The sequence below is a fragment of the Agelaius tricolor genome, unplaced genomic scaffold (genome assembly GCF_023055355.1).
Source record: "Agelaius tricolor isolate 1412-34295 unplaced genomic scaffold, bAgeTri1.0.p SCAF_103, whole genome shotgun sequence".
Lineage (NCBI taxonomy): Eukaryota > Metazoa > Chordata > Aves > Passeriformes > Icteridae > Agelaius > Agelaius tricolor.
The window spans coordinates 157,747-174,813 of NW_027269363.1; the positions used below are offsets into that span (position 1 = coordinate 157,747).

Sequence of the window (17,067 nt, forward strand, 5' to 3'; positions counted from 1 at the left end):
GGCCAGAGCACAAAACCTCGGGTGTTTGCCCTTAGACACAGAATTTCTTGCAGAAAGCTGAACCTGTGAGCTGGCCATGTGCCTCTCCTGTTTTCCAGGGTATCCCTCTGTGCTGTAACCACCCCACACAGCAGCTTCAGGAGCCCCCTCAGCAGCTGAGGATGGGCACAGGAGATCAAACCCTGCATTTGCCACTGGAGTTCTCCCCGATCTCCAGGCAGAAACAGCCAAACCAACCCCAAAAGCCGGGCAGGGTCTGGAGCAGCCCCCAGGCAGGGTCCAGCCCCACTCTGCTCATTTTGCCGTGGGTCTCACCCACAGAAGGACCAGCCCCAGGTCATCTCCCAGGCTGGGGCTGAAGGAGAAGCCACACAAGTCCTCCCTTCTCCCAAAATCCCGGAGGCACACACAGTCCCTCTCCTGGCATTCCCAGCAGAGCTCCTCACCTCTCCACTCACACCAGGGTGCTGGGCAGCTCTCCATGCCCCAGGCAGGGATGTCTCATGCTCCAGCAGCCCAGCTCTCCCCAGCACACGCCGCCTCCATGCTCTGCAAACCCCTGGCTCCATCCAAGCAGGCGCTGAAGCCGCGGCTGATCTCACCCGTGTCCCTGCAGCCTGGGAAACGCTTTGTCCGGGGATTCTGTGAGCCTGACAGCGACCACCTCCCATCAAAGCAAGCCAAGCATGCAGCACAGCCCCGTGGGAGGCAGCCTGGCTCTGGATGCCCTTGGAGGAGAGGCTGCGGGAGCGGCTCCTCCCGAGCGCTGCTGGGCAGCTGCAGCATCCCAGGAGCCTGGCAGAACTAATGGGGTTTGGCATCTGGAAAGACCCTAAACACCTCCCCAAAAACAGCCTGGGGGCTCTGGATACCGAGGTCAGGCCCTGGTGGTCTCCCTTTTCCTGGGGAATCTCCCAGGAGAAGCCACGCTGTCAAACGAGGTTGTGTCTGCAGCAGGGATTGCTTTGCAACGCCCCCGGCGTCATCTTTTCCCTCTCTCTCTTTCTCCTCCCCTCCTCTTCTCCTGTTGTATTTGCAGGGATTCCTGTGGCAGGGAGGAATGGTGAATCTGACTCCATGTTCTCAGAAGGCTAATTGATTATTTTTTTATATTATATTATATTAAAGAATGCTATACTGAACTATACTAAAGAATACAGAAAGGATACAGACAGAATGCTAAAAAATAATGAAAACTCCTGACTCTTTCCAGAGCCCCAACACAGCTTGGCCCCAGTTGGCCAATGAGACAAAACAATTCACACCAGAATCCAATGAAACAATCACCTGTGGGTGAACAATCTCCAAACACATTCTAGACTTATTGTCCCTGAGCAGAAGAAAAGCCATCTCTGGGATCCTTTGATGTCAGATTTGCTTCGTTATCTTTCACTTCAAGGTTGGATATTTGGTCAGGGCAGTGAGATTATGATTGATGATTATGATGTGATGACTATCATGATGATGATGATTTTATCTATAGTTGTAGTTATTAGAATGACTATTATGATTATGGTTTTATTATATATTTATTGTATTTGCTTGGTCCCCTGACGAAGGAAGGAATGATGGATCTGACTCCATGTTCTCAGAAGGCTAATTTATTATTTTATGATACTATATTATATTAAAGAATGCTATACTAAACTATACTAAAGAATACAGAAAGGATACAGACAGAATGCTAAAAAGATAATAATGAAAACTCCTGACTCTTTCCAGAGTCCCGACACAGCTTGGCCCCAACTGACAATGAGTGAAAACAACTCACACCAGAACCCAATGAAACAATCACCTGTGAGTAAACAATTTGCAAATACATTCTAGGTGAGCAAAACACAGGAGAAGCAAATGAGATAAGATTTATTTTCCTTTTTCTCTGAGGCTTCCTAGAAGAAAAACCCCGAGCGAAGGGATTTTTCAGAGAACGTGAATGCCACATCCTCCAGCACCGCTTTCTTTTTTACCTGCTTTGAGTGAAGCTGGCGCTGGCTCCCACCTGCCCCGGGGCACAGGAGGTGCAGGGAGGGAGCACAGTGATACCACCGGGTCATTGAGACATGGCCTGATGATGCTCTGGAGAGCGGCTCCTCCCCGGGGCTGCAGGGCAGGGGGAGGAAAGGAAACCAGGACATTCATGTCTGAGCCAACCTGGTACTGTCTGGAGTGCAGGGGAAAGGGCTGGGCAGAGCCCTGAGCAAAGCCATTGTCACCGGCAGGAACAAAAATAAAATTAAAAAAAAAGGGATGATGAAAACGTGCCTGGAGGAATTTGGCTCGGGTTCATGTTTGAACTGGTATTGTCTGGGCTTCCACTGGGAGGGAACAGGATTTGGGGTCGTGGCATGGATTAACCCTGCCTCAATCCAGAGGGTGGCACGGAGGAGGGATGGAAGCACCCAAAGGTGCTCAGGGCTGGGCTGAAAGTGATGCCTCCCCCAGTGGGGGATGAGCCCCATTTCTGGGCTGTTTTCTCATGATTTTGCCCATTTCCATCCCACTGCCGGTGCCATCAGGGGCTCGCTGCTCCCTGCCATGTGTTTGAAAGGTGCTTCACACCAAGCAGACTCGCACAGCTCCCAGCCACTTTAAAAGGGTGTGAAAAGGGGTGAGAAATAACAACACCTCAGAGGTACTGAGCTCCCTCAGTCCTGGCCCTGGGGAAATGGGGATTCTGGGTGTAAACCCCTCAGAATAGGGTCCTGTGGCTGGTGGAAATGGGGATTCTGGGTGTAAACCCCTCAGAATAGGGTCCTGTGGCTGGTGGAAATGGGGATTCTGGGTGTAAACCCCTCCTGTGGCTGGTGGAAATGGGGATTCTGGGTGCAAACCCCTCAGAAAATAGGGTCCTGTGGCTGGTACCACCCTGCCACCCCCCCTGTGACAGTGACAGGGCGCAGCTGGTGGTGGTGGCACCTCCCAGAGATGACAAGCAGGGATGAGGCTGTGGGGTGTCATTAATGATCAGGGTGATGGGACTGAGTCTAGGGGGGTGGGGAAGCTGTGCTGCTCTGTGCTGCTCACAGACATCCCAAAAATACTCCATGGAAGGACAAGATGCAGCCAGAAGAATTTCAAGTGGATAGGAAATAAAACTCTCCCTGCCAAACGTGGGCTGCTGGTGGCATCTGCACCTCCTGAGGGACCTCCAGCCTCTGCTGGCCTGTGATTGCACAAATCACCCTCAGACCCTCACCTTGCTCAGCATTTCCCACACCTCCACACCCACTGGAGCCAGGAAAAGTTGGCATCCACCCCCAGAGAATGGAGAAGGAGCGAAAAGTCAAACTGAAGAAAAAAGAGAGTATGCAGCTCTTAGAGGAGCAATTCTGACCTGCTCAAGGGCTTGTCCTTATCAAGTCACTTCATGTCAGAGCCCAGGACATTGCTCTGGCTGCCCTGGAGGACTCGAGACCCTGGCAGGGGCTCAGAGACCTTGGCACAGAGTCAAAACCACCTGTGCCTTTGATTTTAGCCCATGGAAACAATTACCAACTCTGTGTGAGGAGTTACAAGCCACAAGGGTTTGAGTAGAATGACAGTGAATTTATCACAGGGTGAAAATGTAGAATTTTGGGGATTTAGAATGGGGGTTCAAGAGGCAAGATGGAGGAGTCTGGGCGTGTCCTGTCCTCCTGCTTCTTGTCCTCCATCTTCTGCTGTGATGGTGACACTTCTGGATTGGTTTAGAGTAGAGACAGACTGTCTAACATGGGTGATAGGTATTGGAAAATTATTGTAAATGAAGTACAGGTAGGTTTTATTATAAAAAGCCAACACCACCCCAAGGGCAGGGACTGTGCCACAAACCAACCTGCTGGACAGATCTCAGCAGGTCAGAGAAAGAATGTTACAGATAAGAGAAAATAAACAAAGCAGAACCAATGAATCTCGACTTCTTCAGTTGCAGGGCTGGGAAAAAAGAGACTTTCTAATACCTCAGGAGCCATTTCAACCACAAAAACCTGAGAACTTCATTCCTCAGGGTGGGACATGGGATCCTCACCTTCTGAGGATGCAGCCAGAGAAACAGTGGCACAACCCATAGCACCAAAAAATGGGAGAGGCAGGGAGATAAACAAATTGCTCCAGCAAAGTTTATTCTCATGTGCCTTAATTAATTTATAGCATGGGGCTGCTCCTTTGCTATCCATGTTCCCTGACTTCTACTGCTACAGCCCCAGGTTGCAACGTGCAGAAATCCCACAGAAACTCCTTTATTTTCCCTTCTCCTGGCAGCAAGGAGCAGAAAGCACATGGAGTTTCATGGCTGCTCGTCAATCTCCAAGGGACAGAGCGGGTCAAAGGGAGCTGTGCAGCCCTAAATCTGCCCCTTGGGATGCTGGGGTGAGCACTGGGTGGAGGAACTCCAGCCAGGCCATAAATGACAGGAGAAGAGAGCTCTCCCCAGCCCTGGGATCATTCAGGAGCATGGTGCACACCATATTGCTGGGGAAGGAGTGGTTTCCTTGTGACACACACACAAAAATAAAACCCTCCTGGTATTTTGGTCTTGGACAAGACCCAAGGATTGTCAGGGAAATGGCTCTCTCAGCTTGCAGGAGGAGCAGATTCCCATCTGTCTCATGGCCCTGTTCCTGTTCCCATTGTCTGGAGCTGGGATTTCCTCCCCTGCCTCTCTAAGGAAGCTTTGGACACAGGGCAGGTTGCCCTCCTGTGGCATTCCAAGGGAATTTGGGGGAAGGGAGAAGGTCCCAGGGTTTAAGGGACTCTGTTTCCCTTTGGGGGAGTCATGGAATTTGCTCTCCTCCCACCAGAAGAGGACACAGCTCTCTACCAATAAATTAATTCAGCCAAACTCCTGTGCTTGGGATGGATGGAAGAGCTTTTTGGGATGGGAGGAGATGGAAGGAGGAATTCCCTCCCCTCCCAGGCCACCTCATGAACAAGGAGGGTCAGGAGCTCCTTCCAGCCCCCCTCTCCAGGAAATCCTTTGGACAACTAAATCTGCAGAGATCTGGAGGCAAAAGGGACACAACTCAGGGTCACCCATCAGCCACAGGGAAGATCTTTAGGATTTTGAAGGATGGGACAAACAAAAGCTGTGGAACTTCAACAGCATCATCACATGAGGTTCATCTCAGGAGCTTGAGGTGGGGATGGGGGATCTAAATTGGAGATCCCAGCTCAGAGGAGCATCCTGGGTGTTTGGTAGCCCAAGGAGAGTTTTCCCTCAAGGAAGGTTGGCCAAGGAGATGAGGCCACCCAGGAGCAGGTTCAGCTCCCACTGGTGGTGATGCTGCCCAGCCATGGGCTCCCCCTGCCTCAGTTTCCCCAGCTGCACAGGAGGGAGCACAGCCTTTGCAAGGTGTTTGGGATGTGAAGATGAAAAGGGTGCTCACAGCCTTGGATCTTATTTTAAAAACAAGCCAAGAGCACCTTACAGAGAAGATAAACTCATCATGGATCAGATAGACCAGCTGCAAATCCACATCTGCTGCTGGGATGAGCCCCCATGGCTGCTGCTCTCCAGCTGTGCCTCACAGCCCAGCTCAGCATGCAGGAGCAGGGGGATCTAAGCTGGTGATCCCAAAGCCAGGAGGATGCAGATCCCAAATTTTGCAGAAACCTCAGGAATGGAGCACAGGATCAGCAGGAAAACCAGAATTTGGTGTTCCTCCCCCCAGCTTGGGTGGTCTGAGATAAGAGGAGGTTTGGGATGGGGATTGGCAGGAGGTCCTGGAGCTCAGAGGGGTTTGACAGAATCCCAGAATGGTTTGGGGTGGAAGAGACCTTAAGGATCACCTCATTCCACCCCATGGACAGGGACACCTTCCACCATCCCAGGCTGCTCCAAGCCCAATTCCAACCTGGCCTTGGGCACTTCCAGGGATCCAGAGGCAGCCACAGCTGCTCTGGGAATTCCATCCCAGCCCCTCCCCACCCTCACAGGGAAGAATTCCTTCCTTTTTCCATGAGGAAAAAGCTGAACCACGTTTGATTTAATCCCAAACTGCCTGGACACGGATCTGCTCTGCCCTGTGTGCCGGGGGATGATTTACAGCAGCAAAGTGTGCACAAACCGATGCCAAATAGGGATGTTGTGGCTCCTACCCCGGCAGGAAGGGCACCACAGGAACACTCAGCCTCAGCAAACGCATTTCCCACCCAAATAATGGGGAAAGGGCAGAAAATGAAGGGCGGGGTGGGAGCAGAGCGGGGGGGTGCAGCACAGGGAGGGGATCTGCACCGAGCTACAAACACCGGCAAAACCAGGAGGAGGGAAGAACAAAAAACAAAACAAAAGAAAACAAAACAAAAGAAACATGAAAGTAACATACGGAGAAGCACTGGGCTGAGTCCTTCCCAGAATGGTCCCATCCTGGCCAGCTGTGGGTGCCTGGATCCCCGTCCGGTGCCGCTCCCTGCGCCGCTCTCCTCCCTCCCTGCCTCCCTCCCAGCACGGCTCTGACGTGGGACGGGAAAACTCCTCTGGATCTGCACCCCAGCACTCCCTGGGACAGCAAGGATTCCTTTGCTTCCCTTGGTTTTGTTTTTGGATTTTGCTTCTCAGCCCACCCTAAAAACGCCATAAAAAAAATACAGCGAGACGAATTCAACTCGCTCGCTCTAACAGAGCCCAGAGCGGTGTTTATGGAAAAAAAAAAAATCAAATAATTCAAATAGTTGAAGGGTTTAGGGCTAAAAATAGCAAAAAGAGCTCCTTAGAGCGGGAGAGGAAGGCGGGAAGCGGAGGTGCTGCAGCTGGATAAGAATGTTTCCTTCTTGTTTGGGATTTCTTTTCCTTTCTTCACCAAACCTGGTGGAAAGTTGGCTACAAACTCTCCCTGTCCTTACAGCTGCAGTGAAACACTGCAGCACCACCAAAAAACTCCATTTCTCCCCGCAGTTTTTATGCCCAAAGCAGTGCCTGTTGGTGAAATTTTGTATTTTAATGGCTTTTATTGACCAGAGGCTCCTCTTCAGCCCTGTTTTGCCTTCCCAACCCCGTTTTGCAGGGCAGGGGGAACATCTGGAAGGGAAAACAGCTGGAAAGGGACAAGAGGGACATTTTGCTCCTCCTGCAGCCCCTCCTGCTCTCTGCCAGAGGGATTTTTCTCCTCCCTGTGCACATCCCTGCTGCATAGGGGGGGGATGTTGCCCCTGACTCAAAGCCTCAAGCAGGGATTAAATAATTGCCCCACGCCGAGGCCACAACCTCTGGCACGTTGTCATCTGCTCCTTCCCCTTGCCAACCCGCATGATTTTCTGGCTGACCTCACAAAAATTGATGTTTTCCTTAAAGGCCCCGTGTTGTGAGGGGAGATTTGGCTTCCAGGAGTCCAAATCACTGAGGTTTTACTCGCTGCAATTAAAGAAAGCCCCAAAACTGAACAGAATCTGGCATGAAGAAGGCCCTAAACCTTTAAAATCTGGTGGCTCTTCATCTCTTAAACATACACAACCCTCAGTGTGTCCTAAGCAGCTCTCTCCATGTGAAACTCCTCTTAAAATTTCCTTCAAACCAGGAAAAACAAGTTATTTTGAGATGTCCTCGCTCCTCAGAACAGCTGGGATGGGGCAGCCAAGTTTTCATCCCCTAATTTAATTTCTCAAGTGTTTTTCTGCTCTGCAGCTGCTCTGGGGGGGAGGAAGAGGCTGGGAGCAGCCTGGCTGACTGGGCAGGGGTTATGGGATCCCAGGAGGAGTTTTCCAGAGGAAATCAGCTCTGGGATGCTCCAGGGAGGGAGGAGGAGGAGAGAGGCAGCACCACAGCACTTGCTGCTGCAGCTGCTGCTGCCCTTGGCACAGTCACGAGCCCAAAGTTCAGCCCAAATCTGAGGATTTCAGGAATTTTGGGCAAGAAAATTCTTAGGGAAATCCTTTTTGTAACCACACAGCTCAAAACCAACCTTAAATATGCTCCTTCAAAAAAATCTCAGCCCTGCTCTGTATCAGACTCTGAGCAAACTCTCATTCAGCCTTGTATAAAGGGGTTCCAAGCAAAATCCTGGATTCAAATTTTAAGGGATTGTCCAGACCCCAATGGAGTTGGATTTCTGTATCTTATGCAAACATTTAATGCAAAATATTTTGCAGGCTTAGGAAGAAATGATCATTTTCATGGCTCTCAATGCTGCCTTGATAAATGCAATATGTAAAATATAATAAATACACAATATATTACAAGGAACAGTGAAACAGGGACACAGACTCCTGGGGTGAGGAACTTCATTTCCCTCCCCAGTTTTTTTTGCTCCCAAATCCACAATCTCACCCTGTCAGTGCCCCCCCAAAGAGGCCCATCCTGGTTAGGAGGTGACAATGAGAAAAACATAAAAACCATTAAATATTAAAACAAAATAAAACATTGTTATAGATAGATAATGAGATGTCCACAAGAGCAGTTGCCAGCACTGTGAATTTTTCCTTATGTAGTCCTTTTGCTGTATTTTTGTTAAGGTTTGATAAACCTTTTAAATTTTGAAAGTGAGCAGGAGTTTCTCATTACAATAAAAAGAAAATTACCCATCATTATAAAAAAATCCCTATAATAACAACTTCAAGCCTTAAAACCCTACAAAATGAGTTACATCAACTTTATTTCTGCCTCAACTTACCTCAAACATAACATTAAAACAATTAAACCAATTAGAGTATTAGCTAAATTAAAAAAAATTAATACTGCTGCCATTACAATCAATGACACAATAACAAATTATTATGTTATGTCATAATGACAAATTGTTATGCTATGCTATAATGACAAATTGTTACGTTATAATAAAAAGTTATGTTATGTTATAATGACAAAATATTATGTTGTGTTATATCATAACAATTTTGTTATGCTATAATAACAAATTATTCTGTTATGCTATAATAACAAATTTTAGGGATTTGTAATTAATTATGATGTTATGCTATATCATAGTAGCAAAGTATTGTTATGTTATACCATAATAATAAATTACTTATGCCATAATAACAAATTATTATATTATGTTATATTAAAAAAACAAATTATCATGTTATGCTATATCACAATACCAAATTATTATGTCATATCATAATACCAAATTATATTATAATATATCATCATAACAAATTGTCATGCCACAATACCAAATTATTATGTTATGTTATATGATAACAAATCATTCTGGTACATAATAATAACAAATTATTATGTTATGCACAATAATTATGTTATGCACAATATATCACAGTACCAAATGATGGTGTTATGGTGTATCACAGTACCAAATGATGATGCTGTGCTATATCACAACCCCAAATGATGATGCTGTGCTGTATCACAACCCCAAATAATGATGTTATGCTATATCACAGTACCAAATGATGATGCTGTGCTGTATCACAACCCCAAATGGTGATGCTGTGCTGTATCACAACCCCAAATGATGATGCTATACTATATCACAACCCCAAATGATGATGCTATACTATATCACAACCCCAAATGATGATGCTGTGCTGTATCACAACCCCAAATGATGATGCTGTGCTGTATCACAGTACCAAATGATGATGCTGTGCTGTATCACAACCCCAAATGATGATGTTATGCTGTATCACAACCCCAAATGATGATGCTATACTATATCACAACCCCAAATGATGATGCTGTGCTATATCACAACCCCAAATGATGATGCTGTGCTGTATCACAACCCCAAATGATGATGCTGTGCTATATCACAACCCCAAATGATGATGCTGTGCTGTATCACAACCCCAAATGATGATGCTGTGCTGTATCACAACCCCAAATGATGATGCTGTGCTATATCACAACCCCAAATGATGATGCTGTGCTATATCACAACCCCAAATGGTGATGCTATACTATATCACAACCCCAAATGATGATGCTGTGCTATATCACAACCCCAAATGATGATGCTATACTATATCACAACCCCAAATGATGATGCCATACTATATCACAACCCCAAATGATGATGCTATGCTGTATCACAACTGCACATTCTGATGCTATGTCACAGTAACCAAGCCCCCTGCAGGTGCCCCAGGCTGTACCTTTCCCAGGCAGGAAACGGAGCCGGTGGAGCGGCGGCTGCTCGGCTCAGCTCAGCGCATTCCCGGAGCGCAGGGGAAGGGAGGGAGAGCCCGGGCAGCTCCAGCTCAGCCCTGCAACAAAGCCAAGGAGGAGCCCGTCAGCCCCGGGCATCTGTGCCAGGCACAATACGGCAGCACGGGGCCACTGTCCCCTCAATGGCACCATTGTCCCCTCCCCGGCCATGCTCCTGCGGCTGGTGGCACCACGGGGAGAAGCTGCTGCTCCTCGGAGAGTGGTGGATTTGAGGGTTTGTTTTTTTTTACTTAGAGTAACTGATAAGTGTTTTAAAAACTTTTATTTTAGTCTTAGAGTAATTGAGAAGTGCTTTAAATTTTTTTTTTCATTTTATGTAAAGAGTAAGGTAATACAGATATTATAATTGACACCATTATAATCAGAAACTATTTTTAATTACAATTGTTTCTTAACTTATTGACTTTTACCACACTATACTGTAAATCCTTTAAAAGTAATTATCTAAAATGACTTCTCATGAGTTCTACTGTACTGTAGCTTTTATAGTTCTATTTCTCTAAAATATCCAGTCTTATTTATAAAACTATCTTTTAAAACTTGTTTCTAATTCCATTTCTCTCTCAACAATATCGATCTTATTCTATAATATTTCTAAGTTGACATTTCCCATCTCAAAATTTACATACCAATATATACTATGCAAACCTTCTATGAGACTTTAAAAATTTTCTACAAACTCATTTCCCACAAGAGATCTCCTGAAAGGCTTCATGCCACACCTGCAGAAGGTCAGGAGGCTTTGTTTTGGTCCCAGTTTTGCCCTGACAGCAGCACTGGGGTGAGGTTCCTCCAGGAGAGGAAGGAAATGGGATCTTGGGGGATATAAATCAGAACAGGAGGTCACAGCTCACTGATCAAACAGAGGGATGCTCCCAGGGGGGTTTTGTTTGGATCCTTGCAGGAGTTTGCACCTGGATGCTGATTCCAGGGAAAGCACACTGAGGAGCTGGAGGAATCTTAGAATCCCAGATGGTTTGGGTTGGAAGTGACCTAAAATCTCACCCAGTGCCACCCCTGCCATGGCAGGGACACCTCCCACTGTCCCAGGCTGCTCCAAGCCCTGTCCAGCCTGGCCTTGGGCACTGCCAGGGATGCAGGGGCAGCCCCAGCTGCTCTGGGAAATGCAGGGAGCATGGTCAGGGCTGGAGGATGGGCTGCACAAGGGGAGGCTCAGCAGGGAGACTTCACTGATAAACACAACTCTTAAATGGGAAAGTGGTGAGAAAACAGAGCCAAAACATCCTCAGAGGCACCCAAGGCCCAGAGGGGCAGCACATCTGTGGCAGCCACAGTGGTGACAATGCACAAGGGAAGGTCCTGCCTGCCTTTGGGAACACAGGAGCTGCTGCAAGAGCACCAGTGAAATGTCTTCTCTATAAGATAGAGGGGATCAGGGTGGGTTTCAGACAAAAAAATCCCAGTAAAGATCCCAGAGGTGCCACCACAGCAATGCTGTGACCTTGAGGATGACCCCAAGGAGCAGCAGCATCCGTGCTTGGGAAGACATGGGGTGAATAAAATATTATATATTAAAAAAAAATATGGAAAGGCAAATGGAACCAAGAAATGGTGCTGTGCTGGAGGCAGGCAGCTCCTGGGGATGCTGGCAGGGAGTGCAGGCAGCCCCTGGAGGAGGGAGCAGGGGGGATGCTCCCAGCTGGGAGAAGGGGATCAGCTGCAGCAGGAAGGAGCAGCCAGACCCACATGGATGGAGGGTGTGGGATCACCCTCCCTGCTCAGGGGACAGCCTGACAGACACCCACCCTGCCAGGGAGGGAGACTGTCCCTCTGCTCTGGGCTGTGGCACCAGTTTCACCCCTCCATCCAAACTGGGGTGCTGCTTTCTCCCTCCAGTCCATGCCCCCCACACCCAGGATTTTCAGCCATGTTCAAAGCAAGGGATGCAGCTCACATATCCTGCACTTCCAGCCAGGAAAAATTAAAAATCCCAGGGTTTCAACCATGTTCAAAGCAAGGGATGCAGCTCACATATCCTGCACTTCCAGCTAGGAAAAATGATAAATCCCAGGATTTCAACCATGTTCAAAGCAAGGGATGCAGCTCACATATCCTGCACTTCCAGCTAGGAACAATAATAAATCTCCTCTATTTCCTGATCCTATACCCAGCATCTCCAGGTCAGCACATTGCTGGTGACTGGAGCATTGCTCTTGGCTTTCTGAGTTTTTTCCATCACCTCCATGCTGATTCCACAGCAGGGAGCCAGGCCTTCCCTAAAGTTTGCTTCCCAGACACTTTGTTTTCCATCAAGAATTGATACAAACAGGAGCAGCAACCCCTGATCCTTCAGGGAATATCTGCAAATTAATGCAGGGCTGGTGACTTGGGCACCTTCCCTGTGCCCACTGGACCCAGCTCCCAGGGATCTTATTCCCCACATGGCTTCAATAAAATAAACCCCTCTATGTGACAACTGAGGAATACAAATCTATATTTGCCCAGCTCCATCTGGAGACTGAAATTCTCCTTTTTCTGCCTCCCTTCTTTTTATCCCCTCCTTGCATCTCTGGAGATGGGGAAAGTAAAATCCAGAAAAACATCCTGTTTTCCCTCCTTTTTGTGGCTGGACACAATTCAGTGCCCACCACACAGACACTTTGCTTTCCATTAGGAAGTGATACAAAGGAGCAGCAACCCCGGATCCTTCAGGGAATATCTGCAAATTAATGCAGGGCTGATGGCTTGGGCACCTTCCCTGTGCCCACTGGACCCAGCTCCCAGGAATCTTATTCCCCACATGGCTTCAATAAAATAAATTGTATTCCTCAATTTCCCTCTATGTGGAAATTGAGGAATATAAATTTATATATGCTCCACTTGGATACTAAAATTTTGGATTTTCTGCCTCCCTTCTTTCTATCCCCTCTTTGCATCTCTGGAGATGAGGAAAGAAAAACATCCTGTTTTCCCTCTTTTTTTGGGCTGGACAGAGAGGAATCAGGAATCACAGAGGAATCAGTCGGGGGGGGATGCACCCCTGACTCCACACGCATCCGGTCCTTGCGGTGGCTGTACCAGTTGCCAGGGCACAATGAGAATTGCAGATGGCTTCTGCTTATTTACAGGGCTGCAGCACGTCCAGGACAAGCAGAATCACAGCTGCTGCTGCTGCAAAAAGCTGAGCCTGTGGTGGATTGCTGAGTTTTGGAGGCTGGGAGCAGGGGGAGGCTGGCAGGCTGTGCGTGCCATCCCGGCCGGAGCCGGCCGCGCTATGGATCAGCGTCCCGCGCTCTCCAGGGATGACACAGTTGCACATGCAGTCGATGTGGCTGACCCAAATACAGCACCCAGCAGGGCAGGCACAGCCCCTGAGCCAGCTGCCAGGGCCACTCTCAGCCTCATGGAGCTGATGGGCACGGCAGGACTCCTAGGAGCAGCCTGGAGCATGCAGAGACACGGCACGCTGGGCAGAAAATCCCGTCCTCCCACTCAACTTCCTTCCCAGAGGCAGCACAGGCAGAGAAAAGCCCTGGAGGAGGAAATTTGGCTTGGGCCAAGGGCAAATTTGGCTTGGGCCAAAAGCCCTGGAGGAGGAAATTTGGCTCGGGCCAAAAGCCCTGGAGGAGGAAATTTGGCTCGGGCCGAGAGCCCTGGAGGGGCAAATTTGGCTCGGGCTGAGAGCCCTGGAGGGGCAAATCTGGCTCGGGCTGAGAGCCCTGGAGGGGCAAATCTGGCTCGGGCCGAGAGCCCTGGAGGGGCAAATCTTGCTTTGGCCAAAAGCCCTGGAGGAGCAGTGCCATGGCCAAAAGCCCTGGAGGGGCAGTGCCATGGCCATAGGATACTGGCACAGATCCATTTGAGTCCCACATGGATCAGTTATCCCAGGGAGGGTTTTTGGCTGGTGTGGGATAATGGGACCTACCTGTGGTCGGTGTTGGTGGTGCTGGAGTTTCAGTGTGAGGTGGCAGCAGCTGGAGTGTGGTGGTCACCTCCCTGTCCTGTGGGAGAGCACAAGGGACATCAGGATACCCTGGCATGGATCACACCACCCAGCCCAGCTGCAGCCTCCTGAAAAATGCTCAGGATCAACATGGTTCAGGATAATCCATCCCAAGCCCACTTCCCTCTGCTCCCACCATTCCACTGCTCTTTATCCATTTTGGAGCAGCTGGGAGCTGCCAGAGGTTTTTGGGGAACACAGGCAGGTGGCTCCAGTGTGGAGGGATAAGGATGAGACCCCCAACTCCCTGCTCTCCTGTTTGAAGCCATGCAGGCTGCTGGAGGATTCCCTAGAAGATCTTTCCCTCCCGGATAGAGCAGGAAAGCTGTCTTTGCTAAAAAAGGTGGCAATTAACAGCCTGCCCTCCTGAACAGCCTCTCCAGAAGGTCCCAGGAGTTTTTCCTCCCAGGATAACTTCTGGCAGCACTCAGCCACCCACGACACACCCTCCTCATGCCCCACCACGAGCACATCCCCTCACGCTCCCATACCTGGGCTGCTCGATCCCGGCGCTGCCGTGGGAGACGCGCACGGAGCGAGGCGGGCGCTGATGGACAAGCAGGAAAATCAGGGTTATTCCTGCTCCTTCTTCCCCTCCTTGCTCATTTTCTACGCCAGCTGCCCAATTATTTGCCAGGCCAGCTCTGCCCCGCGGTGCCTTTCTGCAGTGGAATGGAAGGAAGCCTGAAAATCAGAGCTGCCTCCAACGGCACGGAGATACCAAGGAAAGCCACGGCAAGGACAAGACTCTGAGCTCATCAGGATGGATGAAAATGGGCTTTGGGCTAATGTTGGCTGCTTCAAGGTGTCCTGGAGTGTGGCTCCAGCTTTTCTCGGGTGCTTTGGGGAATGCCTGCCTTCCTGAATTCCCAGCAGCTGGGTGCTGCTGTGTCAGAGCAGAAGTGACCTCAGTTTAAACCTCATGTTCACCCCTTGAAGGAGTGATTCTATTGCCAAAGAGCTTGGGTAGGCATGAAAATTGAAAAACAGGGGGAAAATAATCAGCTGCTGCCCCAAAAGCAGCATGTCAGCCTGGATTCAGCAAAAAACAATGCAATGACTGCAAAGCAACAGCTTTGAAGCAGAAGTGCTACAGGGCGTTGTTATTTTCTTGGCATGGGCTCCAAAATATCCTCAGCCACAGACAAGAGAGCTCCCAGGGCAGGTTTTATCCCAGCTTTTACCATCCCCTGCCCTCCTCTTCCTCCCCCAGCCTCCTCCTCCTGCAGGGATATAGGTGCTGCCACATTTCCCAAAGCATCTCAGCTGAAAAAAGCTGAAGTCTGTCCAAATTTATCTCAGTCTGACAGAACAGTGAATATTTAGTTATATAAAATCCCCATTTCTGACATTTCTGGAAGCAAGCCAGGAGCAGGCCTGTTCCTTCACTTGGGTGTACCCCAAATTGGGACCAGCACCTTCCTGCCTGGAAGACCTAGGTGGGAAAATGTTCCTCCAGGAGGAGCATCTTTAATCAGACAACCCCTGGGCTGGAAGGCTCCTGTATCCACACATTTCCAGTCTGATCCCTCAATCCCAGCCCTACATGGAGCACTGGGAGCAGATGTTTGCAGTTATGGAGGGCCCAGCATTTGACACCTGCCATGCTCAGCGTGGTCCTTGCCTGCCCCAGGGAAGTGGGAATGGAATACCCCAAGGAGCCAGTACCAAACCCACAGAGCCAGAAAGGCATTTTTGGCTGCAAACTCAATCAACAAACCAGACATTTCATTTTTGGGATGCAGGAATTAAACTCACTTCAACAAGTGCCTTCACCCAGCCAGCTTTGGGATTCAATGCATGGCACAGCCCTTCCAAAACACCAAACCTGGAGAGGGGCACCCAAAATGACACTCTGGAGATGCTCCACAGCTGTGCCACCTGCCTGGGGACCAGCCTGGCTCCACCACCCACTCCCACTCCCTCTGTTTCCCACTGCCATCCTGTCACCTCCATCCTGTCAGCTCGCGTTAGCTCCGGCATTCCAGGCGTTCTCCATTGCTCCATCACACACAGCAGCTACAGCAGGGCACCCCACCAGGCTGGGACACCCCGCCAGGCTGGGACACTTCCTCCTTCCCCCTCCCTCCCCTTCCCCCGGGAAGGGGGACCCAAACCATCCAAAGGATGGGCTGTTCCCGTTTCCCAAGAGCTGCCCCCGCTCCCGTTGCGCGGGGTTTGCACTCACCCGTCCCGCAGGGCTGAGCCGAGGCCGGGCTGGCAGCAGGGATCCGCAGGGAGCAGCAGCTGGGCACTTCCATGTGGGGACAGCCCCGCAGGTGCCACGCGGTGGCCGCAGAGCCCCGCACCGAGGCGGGCGCCGCGTCCTGAGCCTCCCGCTCGGCTGCTCCGAGACTCCAGCGCCTTCCCGCTGCCGTTCCTGCCATCTAGAGGGGACCTTTTCCCATTGCAAACGCGTCCCTCAAATTGTAACAAAATCCCACGGTTCAGAAGGAAAAATAATCAGAGCCCAATAATCAGAGCCCAGTAATGAGAGCCCATCACTTGAAACAGGACAGGAAAAAGCACAGGAAAAGCCTGTGTGGTTCACACCACAAATACACACAGGATTCTCCTGTTTAGCCAGTCCCAGAACCAAGCAGTGGGAAATCCACGACAGGAAGCAATATTTTCTAGGAAATCTAGGAAAGATTTATCAAAGCAGTCCAAGAAAGGTAAATGAGCAAAATAATCATCAAGTCATGGCTGTGAATTCGAGGTACTAAAAGGGTGGCCCAAGGAGAGTTTCTGCTTGTTGTCCTCATAAAGTGAAGGATGGAGGTTTGGAGATGGCCTGGACCAAGAGGTGCTGCAGAGCAGCTGGATAAACTGAAGGAATGGGATGTGAAGAGGATAAAACCCAAAAATGAAGTGTTTAGGCACAAATCTGCTCTGGTAAGAGGTGATTTGGGTGAGAAAATATCCCAGCCTGGCACTGCAGACCCAGCTGCTGGGGCTGTGTGGTTTGGGGGGAAGCAGCTAAAGCCACCCCCTGTGGGACAGG

The 17,067-nt window shown here is 49.6% G+C and overlaps 1 protein-coding gene across 4 annotated transcripts in view; it reads right to left on the reverse strand.

Annotated features, from left to right (window-relative positions):
- Positions 1 to 16,443, reverse strand: part of GJC2 (gap junction protein gamma 2) — a 49,107-nt gene extending 32,664 nt beyond the window's left edge. The window contains exons 1-4 of one of the 4 annotated variants that reach the window (XM_071419270.1): positions 16,252 to 16,443; positions 14,555 to 14,610; positions 13,986 to 14,061; positions 10,027 to 10,137 (exon numbers count right to left, since the gene is read on the reverse strand). The gene's annotated coding sequence lies outside the window, so the exon portion shown is untranslated. Of the gene's footprint in view, positions 1 to 446; positions 743 to 6,302; positions 6,634 to 10,026; positions 10,138 to 13,985; positions 14,062 to 14,554; positions 14,726 to 16,251 lie in introns of those variants that run through there. The other 3 variants (XM_071419269.1, XM_071419272.1, XM_071419273.1) reach the window with 3 other exon arrangements.
- Between the last annotated feature and the right edge of the window lie 624 nt (positions 16,444 to 17,067).